Source organism: Crocuta crocuta, unplaced genomic scaffold, assembly GCF_008692635.1.
Source record: "Crocuta crocuta isolate KB4526 unplaced genomic scaffold, BGI_CrCroc_1.0 scaffold1300, whole genome shotgun sequence".
Classification (NCBI taxonomy): domain Eukaryota; kingdom Metazoa; phylum Chordata; class Mammalia; order Carnivora; family Hyaenidae; genus Crocuta; species Crocuta crocuta.
Window position 1 is genome coordinate 351,027 of NW_027528462.1, and position 25,811 is coordinate 376,837.

Consider the following 25,811-nt stretch of genomic DNA (forward strand, 5'->3'; position numbering starts at 1 on the left):
GTTCCTCCGTCAAGTTCCTCCTAATCCTCCTATACGTGCAAACATATGATATTTGTCCTTCTCTGCCTGACTTATTTCGCTCAGCATAACACCCTCAAGGTCCATCCATGTTGCTACACATGGCCAGATTTCATTGTTTCTCATTGCCATGTAGTATTCCATGGTATAGATAAACCACATCTTCTTGATCCATTCATCTGTTGATGGACACTTAGGCTCTTTCCATGTTTTAGCTATTGTGGAGAGTGCTGCTATGAACATTGGGGTACATGTGCTCCTATGCATCAGCATTTCTGTATCCCTTGGGTAAATTCCTAGCAGTGCTATTGCTGGGTCATAGGGGAGTTCTATTGTTAGTTTCCTGAGGAACCTCCACACTGTTTTCCAGAGGGGCTGTACCAGTTTACATTCCCACCAACAGTGTAGGAGGGTGCCCGTTTCTCCACATCCTCGCCAGCATCTAGAGTTCTCTGATTTGCTCATTTTAGCCACTCTGACTGGCGTGAGGTGGTATCTCAGTGTGGTTTTGATTTGTATTTCCCTGATGAGGGATGCTGAGCATCGTTTCATGTGTCTGTTGGCCATCTGGATGTCCTCTTTGGAGAAGTGTCTGTTCATATCTTCTGCCCATTTCTTCACTGGGTTGTTTGTTTTTCGGGCGTGTAGTTTGGTGAGTTCCTTATAGATTCTGGATATTAACCCTTTATCTGATATGTCATTTGCAACTATCTTTTCCCATTGCGTTGGTTGCCTATTAGTTTTCTGGGTTGTTTCCTTGGCTGTGCAGAAGCTTCAACACATTTTTTAAATGGAGTTTGACAACGTGGAAATGCAGAGGGCTAAGATTAGCTAAGAAACAGTAAAAAATGGTACTTAAAAAAAAATTTTTTTTTTTTTTGAAACACAGCATGAGCTTGGGAAGGACACAGAGAGAGGGAAACACAGAATCTGAAGCAGGCTCCAGACTCTGAGCTGTCACCACAGAGCCTGATGCATGACTTCAACACACGAACCATGAGATCATGACCTGAGCCGAAGTCGTATGCCCAACCAACTGAGCCACCCAAGCACCCCGGTAGCAGTAAAAAATGAAATTAAGGTGTAGTATGAACATTTGTTATGAAGAAGATTAAGATAGTACAGTATTGGTGGTGGGATGAGGATGGTGAGAGAGATCAAGGAAAGAAGGGAAAGCCCAGAAAGAGATCCATGGACATACTAATACAACAGAACAGGAAGTGGCAGGGAAGTATAATTTTTAGAAATAAATAGTGTTGGGATAATTGGGTAGCCATCTGGGGAAAAAAAGCTAGAATTCTTCTTCAAACCATATGCAGGGATCAACTCCATGACACATGGAAAGTAAACCATAAAGCATTTAGAAGAGTGAGCATATGGAAGAGTTTGTTTTTACTGTGTGGTATGTTAGGATTGCTTAAATCAGTCTTAAAAGAACTGCCCATTAAAGAACAGATTTATAATTTAACTACATTAAAATTTAAGTTCTTTGAATTAAAAGCACTATTTAAAACTTGAAGGGATACATAAGGAGTGTCAAAATGTTTGCAACGGATACACATAAAGGGTTAAAATGTAGAATATATATATATATATGTTTGTATGTATACACACACACACACACACACACACACACACAGATTCAAAAGTCTCTACAGTGAGAAAGGGCAAAGAATAGAAAATAGATGGGAATATATACATGAAAATGGCCAAATATTAAAATTTACTTAAAATTATTATTCAGAAAATGTGTATCAAAGTATGGTGAGATACCACTTTAAACCCTCAGAGTAGCAAGAAACTTAGAAAGGTTAAAAAGAATGAGTAGTTTAAAAAATTTGGGGTGGCTGGCCAGCTCAGTCGGTTAAGCGTCCGACTTCAGTTCAAGTCATGATCTCACAGTTCATGGGTTCGAGCCCCACATCGGGCTTTGTGCTGACAGCTAGCTCAGAGCCTGGAGCCTGTTTCGGATTCTGTATCTCCCTCTCTCTCTGACCCTCCCCTGCTCACACTGTTTCTCTCTCTCTTTCAGAAATAATTAAAACATTAAAAAATTAAAAAAAAAAAAAAGAAACTTAGAAAGCTTGAAAGTAACAAATGTTGAAGATATGTCACAACAGTAACTCATCACTGGAGGCAGTGCATATTAATTAGTCTGTCCCCTTGGAAAAATTTTTATTAAACAGAAAATTTTTATTAAATAGTAAAGTCAGAGATACTTCTATCACCACTCCTAGGAATATATACCTTTAGAAGCTCTTGCACATGTGAACCATGACATATGAACAAGATTGTTCATAAAACTGTTTAGGAGCTCTATATTAGAAAAAAATTCAAGTGTTCAAAAATAGAAATAAATATACTATGGTAGAGTTATACAACAGGAATAATAATACAAATAAACAGACTACTACATGCAACAACACTGATGAATTTTACAGAAGGTTGAGCAAATGAAGATATAAAAGAATATGCCTAATACAGTTACACTTTAGATACAATTCAAAAATAAGCAAAACGAAATGGTATTGCTTACAGATGTAGACATAGGAGGTAAAACCATGAAGCAAAGCAATGATTACCATGAATTCAAGATTCAGGATTGTGATTACATATAAAGTAGATTAAGAGCGTTCTGATCATGAAAGAACACATATGTTCTTTCTGGGGACCTACAGTTTTCTATTTCGTAACATGAATAGTAACTGCATTAGTGTTTGCCTTATAATACTTTGTTAAATTGAACATCTAGTTTTATCCATTTCTTTGTATGTAGTTTCACAATAAGTTTTAAAATTGTATATTGTCTGTTGTATAACAAATTACCACAACATTTAGCAGTTTAAGCAATCAAATATTTATTATTTCACACAATTTCTGAAGGTCAGGCTTCTGGGAGTGGTACTGGCCAGGGCTGTGGTCATCTGACTAGGACTGGAATCCACTTCCATGATAGCTCACTCTCAAGGCTGTGGGTGGGAAGTCTCAGCTCCTTAGCACACAGGCCTTTTCACAGGACTGTTTGAGTGTCCTCACAATGTGATGGTTGGCTTTCTCCAGAGTGAGTGATTTGAGAGAGAGGACAAGTTTGCAGTGCCTTTCCTCACCTAATATTGGAAGTCACACAGTGTCACTGCCACATTCTCTGCATAAAAGGAAGTCATTCAAACTCCAATCATGCTGAAAGACAGGGATTAATAAGATCAATTTCTTCAAGGGAGAGGTATCCAAGTATTTGTGGGCATACTTAAAATCACCATAAGTTTTATAGAAAGCCTACTATAAACAAAAGTGCTTGCAACATATATGAAGCAGAAGACTTATAAACAAGGACAAAGACCCAATATTCACACTGACAAAGTTCATAAAACACATTCTAGAGAAGATATAAAAGAAACTATTGAGAAACATTGCTAATAAAAATACCTGGGGGTGCCTGGGTGGTTCAGTTGGTTGAGTGTCCAGCTCAGTTGGTTGAGTGTCCAGCTCTTGGTTCTGGCTCAGGTTATGATCTCATGGTTCCTGGGTTTGAGCCCCACAACGGGCTCTCTGCTGAGAGTGTGGAGCCTGCTTGGGATTCTCTTTCTCCCTCTCTGTCCTTCCCCCACTTGTATATACATGTGCATGCATGCTCTCTCTCTGTCTCAAATAAATAAACTACAAAAATTTAGAGTCTCTTGTGGTTTGTTTACCTCTCTCCTTGATTCGCATCCCTTCCCATATGTTCACCGCTTTTCTTTCTTAAATTCCACACTTGAGTGAAATCATTTGTATTTATCTGATTGACTTATTTTCTTAGCACAATACATTCTAGCTCCATCCATGTTGTTGCAAATGGCAAGATTTCATTCTTTTTGATAGAAAAGATTTGATACACACACACACACACACACATCTTCTTTACCCATAATGTTGATGAACATTTGGGCTCTCTCCATATTTTGGTTATTGTCGATAATGCTGTAATGAACATCAGGGTGCATATACCCCTTTGAATCTGTATTTTTGTATCCCTTGGGCAAATACCTAATAGTGTAATTGCTGGGTTGTAGGGTAGTTCTATATCTAGTTTCTTGTGGAACCTCCATACAGTTTTCCAGTGTAGCTGCATCAGTTTCCATTCCCACCAACAGGGCAAAAGGGTTCCCTTTCTCTGAATCCTCGCCAACATCTGTTGTTTCTTGCATTGTTAATTTTAGCCATTCTACCAGGTGTGAGGTGATATCTCGTGGTGGGTTTTGATTTGTACTTCCCTGACAGTGATGTTGAGCATCTTTTCATGTGTCCGTTAGCCATCTAGATGTCTTTGGAAAAGTGTCTATTCATGTCTTCTGCCAATTTCTTAATTGGGTTGTGTTTTGGGCATTTAGTTTGATAAATTCTTAATAGATTTTGGATACGAACCATTTATCTGATATCATTTGCAAATATCTTCTCCCATTCTATAGGCTGCCTTTTAGTTTTGTTGTTTCCTTTGCTGTGTAGAAGCTTTTCATCTTGATGAAGTCCCAATAGTTCATGTTTGCTTGTTTCCCTTGCTTTTGGCAACATGTTTAGTAAGAAGTTGCTCTGGCTGACATCAGAAGATGCTGCAAGTCCTCTCCTCCGGGATTTTGATGGTTTCCTGTCTCACATTTAAGTCTTTCATCCATTTTGAATTTATTTTTGTGTATGGTGTAAGAAAGTGGCCTAGTTTCATTCTTCTCCATGTTGCTGTCCAGATTTCCCAACACCATTTGTAGAAGAGACTTCTTCCATTGAATACTCTCTCTTGCTTTGTGAAAGATGAGTTGACCACGTAGTGGTGGGTCCATTTCTGGGTTTTCTATTCTGTTCCATTGATCTATGTGTCTGTTTTTGTGCCACTACCATGCTGTCCTGATGACTACAGCTTTGTAGTATAGCTTGAAATCTGGAATCGTGATGCCTCCAGTTTTGTTTTTCTTTTTCAGGATTACTTTGGCTATTCAGAGTCTTTCATGGTACCATAAAAGTTTTAGATTTATTTATTCTAGCTCTGTGAAAAATACTGGCAGTATTTTGATAGGGATTGCATTTAATGTGTAGATTGTTTTGGTTAGTATAGACATTTTAACAATGTTCTTCCAATCCATGAGCATGGAATGCTTTTCCATTTCTTTGTATCCTCTTTAATTTCTTTCATAAGTGTTCTATGGTTTTCAGAGTATAGATATTTTACCTCTTTGGTTAAGTTTATTCCTAGGTATCTAATTGTTTTTGGTGCAATTGCAAATGGGATCTATTCCTTGATTTTTTGTTATTGTTGTTGCTTCATTATTGGTGTATAGAAATGCAACAGATTTCTGTACATGGATTTTACATCCTGAAACTTTAGTTAATTCATGTATTAGTTCTTGCAAGTTTTTGTGGGTTTTTTGTGTGTGTGGAGATTTTCAGGTTCTCAACATAGACTTTCATATCATCTGTGAATAATGAAAGTTTGACTTCTTCCTTGCTGATTTGGATGCCTTTAATTTCTTTTTGTCTGATTCCTGAGGCTAAGACTTCCAGTACCATGTAAAAAGTAATGGTGACAGGGGTACCTGGGTGGCTCACTCAGTTAAGCCTTTGATTTCGGCTCAGATCATGATTTCACAGTTCTTGATTTCAAGCCTCGTGTCGGGCTCTGTGCTCAGCTCAGCTCTGAGCAGTCTGGAGCCTGCTTCAGATTCTGTTTCCATCTCTCTCTGCCCCTCCCCTGCTCATGCTCTGTCTCTGTCAAAAATAAACAAACATTAAAAAAATTTTTTTTAAAGTAATGGTGACAGTGAACATCTGTGTCTTGTTCCTGACCATAGGGGAAAGGCTCTCAGTTTTTCCCTGCTGAGGATGATATAAGCTGTGGGTCTTTCATATATGGTGGTTCTGATGTTGAGGTATGTTCCATCTCTCTCTCTTTTTTTTTTTTTTTAATAATAATGGGAGCTGTATTTCTCAAATGCTTTTTCTGTAACCATTGATAGAATCATATATATGGTTCTTTTCTTTTATTAATATGGTATATCACACTGATTGATTTGTGAATAACAAACCAACCCTGCAGCCTAGGGAAAGACCCACTTAATCATGGTGAATAGTTCTTTTTATGTACTCTTGATTTTGATATACTAGTATCCTGTTGAGAATTTTTGCATCCATTATCATCAGAATATTGGCCTGTAATTCTCCTTTTTAGTGGGGTCTTTGGTTTTGGAATTAGGGTAACGATGGCCTCATAGAATGAGTTTGAAATTTCTGTTTTTTAGAACAGTTTGCAAAGAATAGATATTAACTCTTCTTTAAATGACTGTTAGAGGGGCCTAGGTGGCTCAGTTGGTTGAGCCTCCAATTCTTGGTTTTGGCTTAGGTCATGATCTCACAGTTTATGGAATCAAGCCCTGGGTCAGGCTCTGTACTGACAGTGCAGAGCCAGCTTGGGATTCTCTCTCCCCCACTCTCTCCCCCTCCCCCCACTTTCTCTCTCAAAATAAATAAACATAAATAAATACCCGGTAGAATTCCCCTGGGAAGCAATTTGGCCCAGGACTCTTGTTTGCTGTGAGTTTTTTGATGGCTCACTCCATTTCTTTGCTGGTTATGGGCCTGTTCAAATTTTCTATTTCTTCCTGTTTCAGTTTTGGCAGTGCATGACTTTCTAGAAATTTGTTCATTTCTTCCAGACTATCCAGTTTGTTGGCATATAATTTTTCATAGTATTCTCTTATAATTGTATTTCTGTAGGGTTGGTTGTGATCTATCCTCTTTTATTTGTGATTTTATCTGTGTACTTTCTCTTATTGATAAGTCTGGTTAAGGGTTTATCAATGTTTATTCCTTCAAGGAACCAATTATTAGTTTCATTGATCTGTTCTGTTTTTGTTGTTGTTTGTATATCATTTATTTCTGCTCTAATCATTATTTCCATTCTTCTTCTGGCTTTAGGCTCTATTTGCTGTTCCTGTCCTAGTTCCTTTAAGTGTAAGATTAGGTTGTGTATTGTGGACCTTTTTTGCTTTTTGATATAGGCCTGTATTGCAATATACTTTCCACTTAGGACTGCCTTTGCTGCATCCCAAAGCGTTTGGGCTGTCGTGTTTTTGTTTTCATTTGCTTCCATGTATTTTTTAAACTTCTTTAATTTCCTGGTTAACCCATTCATTTTTTTTTTTAATGTTTTTTATTTATTTCTAGGAGAGAGAGAGAGACAGCGTGAACAGGGGAGGGTCAGAGAGAGAGGGAGTCACAGACTGAAACAGGCCCCAGGCTCTGAGCTGGCAGTCAGCACAGAGCCCGACGCGGGGCTCGAACCCACGAACCGCGAGATCATGACCTAAGCGAAAGTCGGACGCTTAACCGACTAAGCCACCCAGGCGCCCCAACCCATTCATTCTTTAATAGAATGTTCTTTAAACTCTCAACAGTGTTGAGAGTGGATATCTTTGTCTTATTCCTGACCATAGAGGAAAAGCTCTCAGTTATACTCTACTGAGGATGATACTGTGGGTTTTTTTTTTTTTTTTTGTATATGGCCTTTATGGTGTTGAGGTATGTTTCCCTCTATCTGTAAGTTGTTGAGGATTTAATAAAAAATAGATGCTGTATTTTGTCAAATGCTTTTTCTGAATCTATTGACAAGATCGTATGTTAGTTATCCTTTGTTTTATTAATGTGGTGTATCATGTTGGTTGATTTGCAAATATTGAACCATCACTGCAACCCAAGAATAAATCCCACTTGATCATGGTGAATGATTTTTTTTTTAAGTTTATTTATTTATTTTGAGAGAGAGAGAGAGGGAGAGCAGGGGAGGGCAGAGAGAGAGAATCCCAGGTAAGATTCACACAGTACAGAACCCGATGTGAACTCACAAACCATGAGATCATGACCTGAGCAAAAATCAAGAGTCAGACACTTAACTGACTGAACCACCAGGGTCCTCATGGTCAAAGATTCTTTTAATATACAGTTGGATTCGACATGCTAGTATGTTGAGATTTTTTGTGTCCATGTTCATCAGGGATATTGGTCTGTGGTTCTTTTTAGTGAAGTCTTTATCTGGTTTTGGAATCAGGGTAATGCTGGCTTCATACAATGTCTTTGGAAGTTTTCCTTCCATTTCTATCTTTTGGAATAGTTTGATAAGACTAGGTATTAACTCTTCTTTAAATGTTTGTTTGAATTCCCCTGTGAAGCCACCTGGCCCTGGGCTTTTGTTTGTTGGGAGACTTTTTATTAAGGATTCAGTTTCTTTGTTGGTTATCAGTCTGTTCAGTTTTTCTATTTCTTCCTGTTGCAGTTTTGGTAGTTTATATGTTTCTAGGAATTTCTTCATTTCTTCCAGATTTTCCAATTGTTGCCATATAATTTTTCATAATATTTTCTTATATTTGTATTTCTGTGGTGTTGGATGTGATTTATCTCACATTTATGATTTTATTTATTTGGGTCCTTTCTCTTTTTGGTAAGTCTGGCTAGGAGTTTATAAATTTTATTAACAGCTCTTGGTTTCATTGATCTGTTTTATTGTTTTCTTGGAGTTTCTATATCACTCATTTCTGCTCTAATTATTTACTTCTCGTGCTGGCTTTAGGCTTCAATTGTTGTTCTTTTTCCAGCTCCTTTATGTGTAACATTAGGTTATGTTACTTGAGGTTATGTACTTGAGATTTTTCTTGCTATTTGAGGTAGGCCTGTATTGCTACATACTTCTCTCTTCTGACCATTTTTGCCACATCTCAAAGGTTTTGGACTATCATATTTTCATTTCCATTGATTTCCATGCAGTTTTTAATTTCTCCTTTAATTTCCACATATTCTTTAGTGGAATGTTTTTTTGTTGAGAAACAGAATGCGAGTGAGAGCAGAGAGACAGAATCCAATGAGGGTCAGAGAGATAGCGAGGGAGGGAGGGGGAGAGAGAGAGAGAGAGAGAGAGAGAGAGAGAGAGAGAAGGAGAGAGAACTTAATGCAGGGCTCCTGCTCACATGATATGGGCTCAAGCTCACCAAAAGTGGGAGCTCACCTGATGTGGGACTCGAACTCACAAACCATGAGATCATGACCTGAGCCAAAGTCAGGTGCTTAACCGACTGAGCCACCCTAGTAGGATGTTCTCTAACATCCATGTATTTGGGGTCTTTCCTAAATCTTCTTGTGGTTGAATTCAAGTTTCAGAGCATTGCGTTCTGGAAATATGCATGGTATTATAAATTCAATCTTTTTGTATTTGTTGAGGCCTGATTTGTGACCTAGTATGTGATTGTTGTGGAGAATGTCCCATGTGCACTTGAAAAAAAAAGTGTATTCTGCTGCTTTAGGACAAAATGTTCTGAATATATCTGTTAAGTTCATCTGGTCTGGTGTGTCATTTAAAGCAATTGTTTCCTTGTTGATTTTCTGCTTAGATGATCTGTCCATTGCTGTAAGTGTGTGTTAAAGTGTCTTAATATCACTGTATTATTACCAATAAGTTTCTTTAAGTTTGTAACTAATTGTTTTATATATTTAGGTGCTTTAAAGGTAGGGGCATATATATTTACAGTTGCTAGATCTTGTTGGATAAACCTGTTTATTATGATATAATGCCCTTCTTCATCTCTTGTTACAGTCTTTGGTTTAAAATCTAGTTCGCCTCATATAACTATGGCTACTAAGGCTTTCTTCTGATGTCGTTTTGCATGGTAAATGTTTCTCCATTTCCTCATTTTCAATCTGCAGGTATATTTAGGTCTAAAATGAATCAAAATGATTCTCTTATAGGTAGCATATAGATGGGTCTTTTTAAAAATTCTTTCTGGGGCGCCTGGTGGCTTAGTCGGTTAAGCGTCCGACTTTCGCTTAGGTCATGATCTCGCGGTTCGTGGGTTCGAGCCCCGCGTCGGGCTCTGTGCTGGCTGCCAGCTCAGAGCCTGGAGCCTGTTTCAGTCTGTGACTCCCTCTCTCTCTGACCCTCCCCTGTTCACGCTGTCTCTCTCTCTCTCTCTCCTAGAAATAAATAAAACATTAAAAAAAAATTCTTTCTGACATCCTATGTCTTTTTTTAAGTTTTATTTATTTTTAAAGAGAGAGAGGGAGAGAGAATCCCAATCAGGCTATGTGCTGTCAGTGCAGAGCTGTTCGTGGGGCTCAGTCTCACAATCCATGAGGTCATGACCTGAGCTGAAACCAAGACTCAGACACTTAACCAAGTGATCCACCAAGGTGCCCCCACCCTGTGTCTTCTGATTGGTGCATTTGGTCCATTTACATTCAGAGTAATTATTGATAGATATGTATTTAGTGATATTTTATTACTTGTTTTGACATTGTTTCTGGATATTTTTCTCTCTTCCTTTCTCGTCTTTGTTGCTTTTGGTCTGCCTTTCCCACTCAAAGAGACGCCTTTAATATTTTTTGCAGGTGGGTTTAGTAGTCATGAATTCCTTTAATTTGTGTTTGTCTGAGAAATTCTTTATCTCTTCTCTATTATAAATGATAGCCTTGCTGGACAGAGTATTCTTGGTTGCAGATTTTTCCCATTCAGCACATTTTCTGTATCATGCCACTCTATTCTGGCTTGCCAAGTTTCTGTGGAGAGATCTACTGGTAACCTTATTGGTCTTTCCTTGTAAGTTAGAGACTTCTTTTGTCTTCCTGGGTTTAGGATTTTTTCTTTATATTTTGCAAATTTAACTACAATATGTCTTTGTTGGCCTGTTTTTGTTGATTTTTCTGGGAGTTCTCTGTGCCTGCTGGATTTGGATATGTTTCCTTTCCAAAATTAGAAAAGTTTTCAGCTATCATTTCCTCAGATAACCCTCCCCCTCCCTTTTCTCTCTCCTTCTCCTGGGACTCCTGTGGTATGAATGTTATTACATTTGCTGGAGTCACTGAGTTCCCTAAGTCTATTTTTGTGATCCAAGATTTTTCTCTCCCTTTTTTGCTCAGCTTCATCATTTTCCATAATTCTACTTTCTGTATCACTTATTCATTCTTCTGCTTCTTCAACCCTCATGGTCCTTCCATCCAGTTTCAAATCTTGGTTACCGTATTTTTTTAAAAATTTCATCCTTCCTGGTTTTTAGCTCTTTTATCTCTGGAGTAAGGAACTCCCTGGGAACTTCTACGCTTTTCTCAAGCCCAGGTAGTATCCCTATGATTGTTGCTTTAAATTCCAGATCAGGAATATTACTTATATATGTTTCAGTTAGATCCCTGGCTGTGACATTTCCTTATTCTTTGTTTTGGGATGAATTCCTCCATCTTGGCATTTTGTTTAGGTCTCTGTCTTCTTCCCTGTGTTAGGAAAGTTTTTCATGTTTCCTGCTCCTGAGTAATGGCTTTTTGAAGAAGAGGTCATATAATATCCAGAACCTGGAACTGCAGGGAGTGTCTCTGGTGTGTGCTACGTGCACTCTGCTGCTGTTATGGCTGCTCTTTTCCTAAGTCAGTGCTCTGCTGAGTTTCTTGTCTGCAATGGATCTTGGCCTCAGAGTGGTGAGTCTTAATTAGGTGTGCTTTGTCTGCTTTAAAAGAGACCTGATGCTATTTCCGCTAGAATTGAAGCTTTGCAGAACTCTGATCAGTAGACATGGTGTGCACAGGGATTTGTGCCTGTCTTCTAGGGAAGAGGCCTGCTGCACTGGTCCTAAGGCACACCTGCCAGAGAAAAGCAGCATTAGCAAAGCATGCGGGGATGGGGGTGGGGTGGTGGCACTTGGTGTAAGCAGGTCAGGCAGCCAGTGTTGGCTCTTTGCTATTTACTGAAGTTTGTTTATGTGGGGGTCGGGGAGAGGATGGGAGGGAAATGGCACTAGCCATCTCCTTTATCCTTAAAGAGGGGAGTTCATGCTTACACCGTCAGGGAAGCCCTCCCAGAAGAGCGAATAATTTCCCCTTATGCATTTTATGCACTTTTTTTTTTTTTTAATTTTATTTCTAGGAGAGAGAGAGACAGCGTGAGCAGGGGAGGGTCAGAGAGAGAAGGAGTGACAGACTCTGAAACAGGCTCCAGGCTCTGAGCTGGCAGCCAGCACAGAGCCCGATGCGGGGCTCGAACCCACGAACCGCGAGATCATGACCTAAGCGAAAGTCGGACGCTTAACCGACTAAGCCACCCAGGCGCCCCTCTAGGCACTTTTAATATTGCTCTTTTCACACTGTCCAGTTTGCTTGCCTGCCTGAAGCAGCTCAGTGTAACTTGGGCTCTATCTCAATCAGACCAGCTAACTTTTAAAACTCCAAACTTCAGGGACCTGGTATGGTGGGGAACTATGATGGTCTTCTGGGAAAGTGTCTTACTGAGCTGGGACCAATGCAGTCTGACCCAGAAGATCTGTTGCACCAGAGCACAGAAGCATGGGATTTGGAGCAAAGCACATTAAGCAGCCAGTGTCTGGGTTAGCCACCCTCAGCAGGTGTCTCTGTACCTATACTGAGGGTTGGGACGGGGGGGAGTGGGGAATGGTACCCACCGGCTCTTTTGTCTCCAAAGAGGCAATGCCATCCCCTCAGATGTGCTCTAAGAGGGAACAGTCTCTCCTAGCGTATCTTAGATGGTCCATAAATTGTGCCATCTGTCCCTGGGTTACTTGCCTGCCTTCTCTACTGGAGCCCTGCAGCACCCTCAGGGCTATATACCAGCACACTGCAGGCCTCTTAAACTCAAGTCTTTGAGTCCAGCCAGTTGCAAAAACTCATGAAAATCAGCTCCTCTCATTTTCCCAGTGATGACTTTGAGGAAGTATTCTCCTTGGATGTTCCCCTATATGTTCTCTCACCTTTCTCTGTGATCAGAGCTCCCTCCCCTCCACAGAACCAGTGATCCATTTCTTCCCCAAACGACGCCTCCACACCTCCTACCTTCCACAGTGTGGCCTCTTCTTTCCCTCTAGTTGTCAACTTGTTCTATCAGTCTTCAGATCAATTTCTTGGATATTCACAATGACTGGGTATTTATCTAGCCATGCTCAAGGGATGAGGAAAGACTGGAGTCCTCCTATTCCGGTACCATTTTTGCGCCTCCTCCAGGACATGCCTGTACTTTAATGACCAAGGGAAGGATATTCTCAGAATCTCCAAAGTTCACACACTGGTTGGTTGAATACCTAATAAACTTTAACACAATGTGTTTTGCAAGGGACCTTATTTTGACAGACACCATAATGAATGTTGACTGTATGATATTACTGTCTTCATGAAATTTATTATGTTACTTATGAATTATGGATAATTCATGGAACATGCATATTTGCTTTGTAATCTCAGTGATAATCTTTCCTCTCAGAACAAAAATTGTGTCAAAGAAACCTTGGTTACATTAGATTCCTATAGAAATAGTCAATAATGATAATCTAACAGATGTGAATATTCTTACTAACTCCTATTATGAAATATTTTTCACACTTTATATCAATATAAAGTGTGTGTGTGTATGTGTGTGTGTGTAGGAGGGAGGGAGGGAAGGAGAGGGAGACAGAAATTGGCTTTCAACTTCCACAAGTGACCTAGATTTGTTTTCATGTGCTTGTCTTGTATTACAGAAATCTGAGTCACTGTAAAATATTTTAAAGTGAAAATGATAGTGATTTTGAGGCTCAAGATGATTCAGGGATGATGTTTACCAAATATTCCTTTCACATTAACAGGTTTGAAAAATTGCTCAGTGTAAACTTATTTGTCAGTCTTCAATTTTTCCTACAAATGTAGAGCTTTGAGTTCTAGTATACAAGATAATTTATTAAATTCTGTTTTTTAATATGTAAATAATCACAGGGATGGTTAGGTGTCACATGTTTGAAGCCCTGACACTAATGTTAAGAAACTGAGCTGGAGGGATATTTGTTTATCTCAGGAAATTTCAGTCAAAGTAGCATCCACAATTAAGATTTAATTTATCACTTGTTTGCATTCTCCCCAGGTAGAAAAACTCTCCACATGGCCCTACATTGGTGGTTCTAGTAAAGCAAATTATTTGAATTTTGATGCTATAAAGTCAGTGAACAGTTTACACAAACTAAGTATTGGTCATTTGAAAGAATCCTCTTGTTTCTGAGTATTGTGCTTTGTTTTGTATTTCTGATGATACTTATAACTCCCCACTCATATAATTTTTTGAAGGTGCTAAAGTATGTAATAGAGTATGGGATAGGCATATGGCATGAAGTTTGTTATTTAACTTTTTTCATTAAAGTGCATTTGTATACACTTCTTAGCAATTATTCTGAATCAAACGGTTTCATTTGTACACTGCCTTTGCCATTATTTTGGAAATACACTCTGTCTTATTGCCATTATTATCCCTGAAATTCTTCAAGAACTTATATTTTTTCTCAGGTTTAGCTGTGCATACTTTGATTTTATAATTTTATGTGGGCAGGAAAGCCACTTTTCTTCCTGTCATGAAATTTAGCCAGCACACATAAAGATGTAAAATTTTATGAGATTTTTTTCGAAGAAAAAAACTAATAATACACATCTTTCTCTTCTTCCCCAGACATTCCATTTTGAAGGAGGATTAGTACACTAAAGAAGAATAATGATGCTAACAGCTGTTTTCCTTGATAAATTTGAGAGAGAAAAAATAGAAGAATGAAGAACAGGTGAGGTAAGATTGTATTTTTGTATGTTATTTCCATAGTACTGAATCTCAGTATTAAAAATACTTGGCACTAAAGCATTATATTCCTTATGGGAGGGATTATACTCTCCTTGTGGATGTTTTATTGTACCTTTAGTATTAATTTTTTAAATGTTTATTTATTTATTTTTACAGGTTAAGTATTATCTTTATTTTGTCTAAGGCAGAATTTACAATGCATTTTTTAAATTTATTTTACAAATAGTTTATTGTCAAGCTGGTTTCCACATAACACCCAGTGCTCATCTCCACAAGCGACCTCCTCCATGCCCATCTCCCCCCGCCCCCCCACACACACCCATGAGTCCTCAGTTTGTTCTCAGCATTCAAGAGTCTCTCATGGTTTGCCTCTCTCCCTTAATGTTTATTTTTTGAGAGCACGAGTTGGGGAAGGGGTAGAGAGGGAGACACAGAATCTGAAGCAGGCTCTAGGCTCTGAGCTTGTCAACATAGAGCCTGATGCAGAGCTCAAACTCATGAATTGTGAGACCATGACCTTGGTTGAAGTTGGACACTCACTGACTGAGACACCCAGGTGCCCCTTTATTGTACCTTTAGAACTATAAAGATTATAACTGAGATTATAATTTTCCTGTCATGATAGGAATTACTTATCTCTACTTTTGTCTGAGTCTTCCACTTTTCTACCAATGTTTCTTATTTTCCATTAATTTTCAGGAGTTGTTTACATATACTTGCAATGAGCCTTTTGTGACTTAATATGTGTTACCAATATTTCTTAACAATGTAGAAATATTAGAACTTACAACTATTCATTCAATTTTTGGTGACATATCACAGTTTTTAAAATTTTTCTTTCCATTTAATGTATGTATGTATGTGCTGAAGTCAGTTAACACATAGTGTAGTCTTGGCATCAGGATTAAAACCCAGGGATTCCTTACTTACAAATGATACCCAGTCCTCATCCCAAAAATACCCTCCTTAATGCCTATCACCCCTTACCTGCACCCCTCCAGCAATCCTGTTTGTTCTCTGTATTTAATACTCTATATGGTTTGCCTCCCTCTCTGTTTTTATCTTATTTTTCCATACCTTCCCCTCCCCTATGTTTCTCAAATTCCACATATGCGTGAAATCATATAATTTGTCTTTTTTTGACTTATTTCACTTAGCATTAATATACTCTAGTCCATCTACATTGTTGTAAATGGCAAGATTTCATTCTTTTTCATTGCTGAGTAATATTCCTTTGTATATATCTACCACATCCTCTTTATCCATTCATCAGTTGATGGGTATTTGGGCTGTTTCCATAGTTGGGGTATGTTGATAGTGCTGCTATAAACATTGGGGTCCATGTGCCCTTTCAAATCAGCATTTTTAATATCTTTTGGTTAAATACCTAGTAGTGCAATTGTTGAATCATAGGGTGGTACTATTTTTAATTTTTTAAAGGAACCTTATACTGTTTTTCAGAGTGGCTACAGCAGTTTGCATTCCCAATAGTGCTAAAGGGTTCCCTTTTCTCGGCATCCTCACCAACATCTGTTGTTTCTTGAGTTGTTAATTTTAGCCATTCTGACAGGTATGAGGTGGTATCTCAGTGTGGTTTTGATTTGTATTTCCCTGATAATGACCGATGTTGAACATCTTTTCATGTGACTGTTAGCCATCTGGATGTCTTCTTTTGAAATGTGTCTATTCATGTCTTCAGCTCATTTCTTCACTAGATTATTTGTTTTTTGGGTATTGAGTTTGGTAAGTTCTTTATAGATTTTGGATATGAACCCTTTATCTGATATGTCATTTGCAAGTCCCATTTTGTTGATTGGTTTCCTTCACTGTGAAGAAGTTTTTATCTTAATGAGGTCCCAATAGTTCATTTTTGCTCTTGCCTCTAGAGACATGTCAAGAAGTTGCTGTGGCCTAGGTCAAAGAGTCAAAGTTGTTAGCTCTTTTCTCCTGTAGGATTTTGATGGTTTCCTATCTCACATTTAGGTCTTTTAGCCATTTTGAATTTTTTTTTTTAGTATGGTGTAAGAGTGTGGTACACTTTCATTCTTCTGCATGTTGCTGTCCAGATCTCCCCCAACATCATTTGCTAAAGAGATGGTCTTCTTTCCACTGGATATTCTTTCCTGCTTTGTCAAAGCTTAGTTGGCCATATATTTGTGGGTCCTCTCTGCGTTCCCCATTCTATTCTATTGATCGATTTGTCTGTTTTTGTGTGCCAATACCATACTGTCTTGATGATTACAGACAGCTTTGTAATACAGCTTAAAGTCCAGAATTGTGATGCCTCCATCTTTGGTCTTATTTTTCAACATTACTTTAGCTATTCAGGTGTCCTCTGGTTCCATACAAATTTTATGATTGTTTGTTGTGAAGAATGCTGGTGTTATTTTGATAGGGATTGCACTGAATGTGCAGACTTTTGGTAGTATTGACGTTTTAACAATATTTATTCTTCCAATCCATGAGCATGGAATGTTTTTCCCTTTCTTTAGGTCTTTCAATTTCTTTTATAAGCTTTCTATAGTTTTTAGTGTACAGAATTTTCACTGGTTTAGTGGTTGGGTTTATTCATAGATATTGTATGGTTTTTGGTGCAGCTGTAAATAGAATCAATTCCTTGATGTCTCTTTCTGTTGCTCATTATTGGTGTATAGAAATGCAATGGATTTCTGTACATTGATTTATATCCTGTAACTGAATTCACATATCAGTTCTAGCAGCTTATTGGTGGAGTCTTTTGGGTTTTCCATGTAGAGTATCATATCATCTACGAAGAGTAAAAGTTTGACTTCCTCCTTGTCGATTTGGATACCTTTTCTTTTTGTTGTCTGATTGCTGAGACTAGCTAGGACGTTATGGTGAACAACAGTGGTGAGAGTGGACATCCCTGAGATTCCTGAACTTAGGGGGAACATTCTCAGGTTTTCCTCATTGAGGATGATATTAGTCGTGCGTCTTTTATATATAGCTTTTATGATGTTGAGTTATGTATCTTCTATCCCTACTTTATTGAGGGTTTTTATCAAGAAAGATGCTGTATTTTGTCAAATGCTTTTTCTGCATCTATTGACAGGATCATATGGTTCTTTTTTTTTATTTTTTTTTCTGAGTTTTACTTATTATTTTTTACAAATAATTTGTCAAATTAGTTTCCACATAACACCCAGTGCTATATGGTTCTTACACTTTCTTTTATTAATGTGGTTGATTTGTGAATACTGAACCAGCCCTGCAGCCCAGAAATAAATCCCACTTCATCCTAGTGAATAATTATTCTAATGTATTGTTGAATTTGATTTGTTAGTATCCTGTTGCGAATGTTTGCATCCATGTTCATCAGGATTATTGGCTGGTTTTGAAATCAAGGTAATGTTGGCTTCATAGAATAAGTTTGGAAGCTTTCCTTCCATTTCTGGTTTTTGGAACAGTTTTAGAAGAATAGGTATGAACGCTCCTTTATTTTTTTTCCAATTTATTTATTTTTAAATGTTTATTATTTATTTAATAGTTTATTGTTAAGTTGGTTTCCATATAACACCCAGTGCTCATCCCCACAAGTGCCCTCCTCCATGCCCATCACTCCCATCTNCTTCTGATGAACTCTCCTTTAAACATCTGGTAGAATTCTCCTGGGAAACCATCTGGCCCAAGATTCTTGTTTGCTGGGAGATTTTTAATAACCAGTTCAGTTTCTTTGCTGATTATGGGACTGTTCAAATTTTCTATTTCTTCTTAAGTTTTGGTAGTGTGTGAATGTCTAGGAATTTGTCCATTTCTTCAGGTTTGTTGGCATGTAATTTTTCATAGTATTCTCTTAAAATTGTTTGTAGTTTTGTGGTGTTGGTTGTAATCTCTCCTCTTTCATTTGTGATTTTATCTCTTTGGGTCCTCTCTGAGAAGCCTAGTAAGAGGTTTATCAATTTTGTTTATTCTTTGAAAAAGCAATCATTTAGTTTCATTGATCTGTTCTACTGGGTTGTTTTTTTTTTTTTTTTTTTTTTAGTTCTGTTATTTATTTCTGCTCGAATCTTTGTTTCTCTTCTGCTGGCTTTGGGCTGTATTTGCTGCTCCTTTTCTAGCTCCTTTTGGTGTTAAGATTAGGTTGTATATTTGGGACCTTTCTTGCTTCTTGAGATAGGCCTGAATTGCAATGTATTTTGCTCTTAGATCTGACTTTGCTGCATCCCAGAGGGTTTGAACTGTCATGTTTTCATTTTTATTTGCTTCCATGTATTTTTTAATTTCTTCAATTTCCTTGTTAATCCATTCTTTAGTAGGATGTTCTTTAACCTCCATGTATCTCTGGGCTTTCCAAATTTCTTCTTGTGGTTGATTTCAAGTTTGATGGCACTGTGGTTTGAAAATATGGTTATGATCTCAATTTTGTTGTACTGGTTGAGGCCTGATTTGTGACCCAGTATATGATCTATTCTGGAGAATGTTTCATGTGCACTCTAGAATATGTATTCTGCTATTTTAGGATGTAATGTTCTGAATATATCTGTTAAGTCCATCTGATCCAGTGTGTCAAGCAGAGCCGTTGTTTTCTTGTGGGTTTTTTGCTTAGATGTCCATTTCTGTAAGTATTAAAATCTTCTACAATAATGGTATTATCAATAAGTTTGCTTATGCTCGTGATTAACTGATTTATATATCTGGGTGCTCTCAAGTTGGGGGCATAACCATTTACAATCATTAGCTTTTTGATGGATAGGTCACTTAATTATGATACAATGCCCTTCATCTCTTGTTACAGTCTTTATTTTAATACCTAGTTTCCTCATATAAGTATGGCTACTCTGGGTTTCTTTTGACATCCATTAGCATGATAGATGGTTCTCCATCCCCTCACTTTCAATCTGCTGGTGTCTTCAGGTCTAAAATGAGTCTCTTATAGGCAGCATATCCATGGATCTTAGTTTATATCCATTCTGATATCCTATTTCTTTTGATTGGAGCCTTTAGTCCATTTACATTGAGTGATTACTGAAAGATATGAATTTAGTGTTACTGTTATCCGAAGACTTTGTGTTTCTGGTTATGTTCTCTGCTCTTTGTAGTTGTGCTTCTTTCCACTCAGAGAGTCCCCCTTAAAATTTCTTGCAAGATTGGCTTGGTGGTCATGAACTGCTTTAGTTCTGGCTTGTCTGGGAAAGTCTTTATCTCACCTTCTATTCTGAATGATAGCCTCACTGGTTAAGGGATTCTGGGCTGCATACTTTTCATGTTCAGTATATTGAATATTTCCTGCCATTACTTTCTGTTCTGCCAAGTTTCAGTGGACAGGTCTGCTGCTAACCTATGCGTCTACCCTTGCAGATTAAGGGCCTTTAGTCCCAAGCTGCTTTCAGAATTCTCTCATCTTTGTATTTTGCAAGTTTTACTTTGATATGTCTTGGTGTTCTGTTTTTTTATTTTGAAGGGAGTTCTCTGTTTGGACTTGCCTATTTCCTTCCCCAGATTAAGAAATCTCTCAGCTATAATTTGTTCTAATAAACTTTTTTTAAAAAATTTTTTAATGCTTTATTTATTTCTAGGAGAGAGAGAGAGAGAGACAGCGTGAACAGGGGAGGGTCAGAGAGAGAGGGAGACACAGACTCTGAAATAGGCTCCAGGCTCCGAGCTGGCAGTCAGCACAGAGCCTGATGCAGGGCTCGAACCCACGAACCGTGAGATCATGACCTAAGCGAAAGTCGGGCGCTCAACCGACTAAGCCACCCAGGCGCCCCCGTTCTAATAAACTTTTTGCTCCCTTTTCTTGATCTTCTTCTGGAACTCTTATGCAGATATTGTTTTGTTTCATACCATCACTTAGTTCTTTAATTCTCCCCTTGTGATCTCGTAATTCCCTTTCCCCTTTTTTCAGCTTCATCACTTTACATAATTTTATCATTTCATCTGTTCTTTCCTCTGCTTCTTCTATCCTCGGTGTCACTGTCTCTAGCTAATTTTGAATCTCGGTTACAGTGTTTTTAAATTCATCTTGACTAGTTCTTGCACCTTTGATCTCTGCAGCAAGGCTTCCTCTGGTGTCTTCTATGCTTTTTTAAAGCCTGGCTATTAGTCTTATAACTGTTGTTCTAAATTCTTGTTCAGATATATTGTTTATATCTCCTGTGGGCAATTCCCTGGCTATGACTTTTTCTTGATCTTTCTTTTGGAGAATTCCTCTGTCCTGTCATTTTGACTCAATTTCTGTCTTTTCTGTGTTTTAAAAGCTTGTTATGTGTCCTGCACCTGAGAGTACTACTCTGTTAAAAAGGTGTCATACACTGTCCAGAGCCAGTCACTCCAGGAAGTGTTCCTGTTGTACGTTGCATGCACTCTGCTGTTGCATTTGGTTGCTCTATCCCACTGCAGTCTTCTGCAGAGTTTCTCCTTGCTTGCAATGGTGGAGTGTTTGGACCTTTATCTAGGTGTGCTTTGATTTGTTGAAGTAACCTTGGGGGGAAAAGGTGGGGTGGGGGGAGCCTGATCCCATAAAAACAGAAAAAATAATGGGAGAAAAGAAAACCAGAGAATCAAAAAACTATAAGGCTAATTCACAGTAAAGGAAAATAAGAGAAAAGCAGAAGAAAAAAGAAGGAACAAGAATAGAAGTAAAAAGCCTGATAATATATATTTCTGACTAGATATAGATATAGTAAGAAATGACAAAACAACAACAACAAATCAGAGACTATGAGCCTGATTAAAAGAAGAAAAAGAAGAGGGAGGAAAGAAAGAAAAGAGATAAAAATTGTTGGTGCCTGGGGCTGGTGGTTGTGCTGGTCAGGAGGAGAGGCTGGCTGCCTTGGGTCAGTCAGTCGTGCTCCAGTAAATAAGCAATTGCCAGCACAGAGGGGTGGGGTTTGGTATAAATATGTCTCACTTCCACTGGGGACTGCTCTCTGAAGTTCCACTGTGTTGGTTTTGGGAAGAAAAATGACCATCACTCCAATCTCTCCTCCCTTGACTGGGGCTCTCAACCCATGTTCTTCAGGCACCCCTCACAGAATAGTGAGGGCAGTCAGCTTGCCCCATGCCACAGTTCTCCTGAGCTTTCCTCTTGGCGCTCAACTGGGATTCAATACCAAATGTCTTAATGGACCCAGCACCACATGGATCTACTCCTGTCCTCTGGAGTACAGCCTTTCCACCACACTGACGAAATGCCTTTAGCTGACACCTGCAGGGTCTTTTGTTCTTGGGGAGGCAATAACTTCTCTTCCCATAGTACTCTGGGGAGAGGACTGTTCTCTCTCAGTGTGCCCTGGAGATTGCTACACCATGCTATGCACTCTGGAGCCAGCTCCCTCCTCCCCAGGAGTGCATGCCATGGCTCTGCTCCAGATAACGTTGCACACTTTCAAAACTACCAAGTTTCAGCTCCCAAGGCTGTTTCCAAAAAAGAACTGGCAGTCTCCTTACTTCTTATTCCCCAGTCTGTGGTCCAGAGAGGTTTTCTTCTTGTGCTAACTCAATGCTGCACTTTCACAACCTCTTTCTCTCCCTGTCTCTCTTCACAGAAAGGGTTACCTCCTTCTGTGGCTATGTCATATCTCCTCCAATTCACATACATGCATCTCGATCCCACCAAGCTATCTCCCTTCAACTGTGGAGATCCTTCTGCTGCTCTGCAGATAATTTTCCTGAGTATTCCAAGTGACCTGACTTCAAAACACCTGTGTTTGAAGGACAAGAAAAATTTCAGCCCCCCTACTTCTTCACCATCTTAACTTAGAATTGACATATTTCAATGTTTCATTTTCTTTTAAAAACTGAGGTGAAACACACACACACCTTCCTTATCAATTTATTCATCTATTGATGGACATTAGATTGTAATAAATATTCTGTCTATTGTAAGTAATGTAGTAAGTATAAGGGTGTGGATATCTTTTCAAATTAATGTTTTCATTTTCTTTAGGTATTATTGAATCATATGGTACATTTTTAATTTTTTGAGGAATTTCTATGCTGTTTAACACAGTGGCTGTATCAAATTACATTCTGACCAACAGTGCACAAAGATTCCCTTTTCTCCACATCCTTGCCAACATTTGTTATTTCTTGTCTTTTGATACTAGCCATTCTGACAAATGTGCGATATCTCATTGTGAATTTGATTTGCATTTCCTTGATGATGAGTGATGTTGAGCATTTTTTCATGAGCCTGTTGGCCATCTGTATGCCTTCTTTGGAGAAATATCTATTTTGGGTGCTCTACCCTTTTTGAATCAGATGATGATGATGATGATGATGATGATGATTTTGCAGGTGAGTTGTATTCTGGATACTAACCCCTTTTCAGATATATCACTTGCAAATGTCTTCTCCCATTAAGAGGTTGCCTTTTTATTTTTTTGATATTTTCCCTCACTATGCAAAAGCTTTTTATTTTGATGTAGTCCCAATAGTTCATTTTTGCTTTTGTTTCTCATGCCAGAGGAGACATAACTAGATGAATGTTGCTATAGCCAATGTCTGAGAAATTACTCTGTTCTCCTCTAGGAAAGATTTTTATGGTTTCAGGTCTCACATTTAGATTTTTAATCCAAATTGTTTCTTATTCTTATGACTAGATTCCAGCACCATTTATGAAAGAGGTGGTCTTTTCCCCCATTGTATATTCTTGCCTCTTCTGCAATAGATTGACCATACTAAGTGTGGGTTTATGTCTGGGCTTTTTATTCTGTTCCACTGATCTACGTATTTGTTTTTGTGCCAATACCATACAGTTTTAATTACTATAGCTCTGTAGTATATCTTGAAACTTGGGGCTATGATACCTCCAGCTTTGTTTTTAATCAAGATTGCTTTGGCTATTCAGGGTCTTTTGTGCTTCCATGAAAGTTTTAGAATTGTTTTCTAGTTCTGAGAAAAAATACTATTGGTAGTTTTATAAGAATTCCACTGAATCTGTATATTGCTTTTAACAATATTAATTTGAACAATATTAATTCTTCCAATCTTTGAGCATGGAATATCTTTCCATTTCTTTGTGTCATCTTCAATTTATTTCATCAGTTTTTATATTTTTCAGAGTACAAGTCTTTTAATTCTTTGGTTAAATTTATTCCTAGCTATTTTATTCTTTTTGGTACAAATGTAAATGGATTTTAAATTTTTTTCTTTCTGTTTTGTTATTAGTGTGCACATTTCTGGATATTAATTTTGTATCCTGCAACTTTACTGTGTTTTTTATTCTAGAACTTTTTTGGTGGAATCTTCAGGGTTTTTCTGTGTATAGCATCATGTCGTCTGCAAATAATGACACTTTAACATCTTCTTTATCAATAATAATATGTCTTATTTCTTTTTCTTGTCTGATTGCTGAGTGTAAAGCGTTTAGTACTAGGTTGAATAAACAAGGCAAGAGTGGACATTTTTGCCTTGTTCCTGATCCTAAAGAAAACCTCTGTTTTTACAGAGTATGGTGTTAGTTATGGCTTTTTTTTTTAATGTTTTATTTATTTCTAGGAGAGAGAGAGAGAGACAGCGTGAGCAGGGGAGGGTCAGAGAGAGAGGAAGCCACAGACTGAAACAGGCTCCAGGCTCTGAGCTGTCAGCACAGAGCCCGACACGGGGTTCGAACCCAGAAACCGCGAGATCATGACCTAAACGAAAGTTGGACGCTTAACCGACTAAGCCACCCAGGCGCCCCTAGTTATGGCTTTTTAAAAAAACATTTATTTGTGAGAGCACAAGTGGGGGGGGGAGGGACAGAGGATCAGAAGCAGGCTCTGCGACAGCTTTGGTGCTGACGGCAGCGAGCCTGATGTGGGGCTTGAAATTACAAACTGTGAGACCATAATCTGAGCCTAAGTCAGACACTCAACTGACTTAAGCCACCCAAGTGCTCCAACGGGTTTTTCATATATGGCCTTAATATATTGTTATGTTCCCTTAGTCCACATTGTTGGAAGTTTTTGTTTTTTTTTATCATAGATGGATGTTTTGTTAATTTTTTTTTCTGCATTTATTGAGATGATTATATAAAATTTTCCTTTGTTTTATTGATGTAGTGTATCATGCTGATTGAGGGGCAAATCAGTATCATCCTTGCATCCCTGGAATACATCCAACTTGATCATGGAAGTGTCCTTTTAGTATATATATATTTTTGCCAACTAACATCCTCTTTTTTCTTCCAAGATACTACTTAAATTTACCTTAGTTAACATATTGTATAGTATTGGATTCAGAAGTAGAGTTTATGGGCGCCTGGGTGGCTCAGTTGGTTAAATGTCCGACTTCGGCTCATGTCATGATCTCAGTTCGTGGGTTTGAGCCACGCGTTGGGCTCTATGCTGACAGCTAGCTCAGAGCCTGGAGACTGCTTCGTATTCTGTGACTCCCTCTTTCTCTGACCCTCCCCTGCTCACACACACTCTCTCTCTCAGAAATAAAACATTAATTTTAAAAAAGTAGAGTTTAGTGATTCATCACTTACATATAACACTCAGTGCTCATCACATGTACTATCCTTAATGCCCATCACACATTTAGCCCATCTCCCCACCCCCTCTCCTCCAACAACCCTCAGTTTGTTCTATTATATTTAAGAGTCTGTTATGGTTTCTCTCCCTGTTTTTATCTTATTTTTCCTTCCCTTCAACTATGTTCATCTGTTTTGTTTCTCAAATTCCACGAGTGAAATCATGTATTTGTCTTTCTCTGCCTTATTTCACTTGGCATAATACACTCTACTTCCATCCAGATCATTGCAAATGGCAAAATTTCATTCTTTTTGATGGGTAATATTCCATGTACATATACACCACACCTTTATTAATTAATCATTTGATGGACATTTGGGCTTTCTCCATAGTATGGCTATTTATTTATGTTTATTTATTTTTGAAAGAGGGAGAGCACAAATGGGGGAGGGGCAGAAAGAGGGAGAGAGACACAAAATCCAAAGCAGGTTCCAGCCACTGAGCTGTCAGCTCAGAGCCCAATGAAGGGCTTAAACCCACAAACATGAGATCATGACTTGAACCAAAGTTGGATGCTTAACAAATTGAGCCACCCAGGCTATTGTTGATAATGCCGCTATAAAAATTGAGGTGTGTGTGTCCCTTCAAATCTTTATTTTTCTATCATTTGATAAGTACTTAATAATGCAATTGCTGCGTTGTAGGGTATTTCTATTTTTAATTCTTTGAGGAACCTCCATATTCTGCAGAGTGGCTGCACAAGTTTGCATTCCCAT

The 25,811-nt window shown here is 38.2% G+C and overlaps 2 long non-coding RNA genes across 2 annotated transcripts in view; both read right to left on the reverse strand.

Annotated features, from left to right (window-relative positions):
- Positions 1 to 2,851: 2,851 nt before the first annotated feature.
- The window catches only part of LOC144223813 (uncharacterized), a 29,600-nt gene continuing 6,640 nt past the window's right edge, over positions 2,852 to 25,811 (reverse strand). The window contains exon 2 of the long non-coding RNA XR_013332840.1: positions 2,852 to 3,198. This is a non-coding gene — a long non-coding RNA (uncharacterized LOC144223813). The remainder of the gene's footprint in view (positions 3,199 to 25,811) is intronic.
- On the reverse strand, positions 10,289 to 13,136 carry LOC144223812 (uncharacterized). Its single transcript, XR_013332839.1, has 2 exons — positions 12,859 to 13,136; positions 10,289 to 11,655 (listed from the first exon to the last, which is right to left on the reverse strand). It is a non-coding gene; the product is annotated as an uncharacterized LOC144223812 (long non-coding RNA).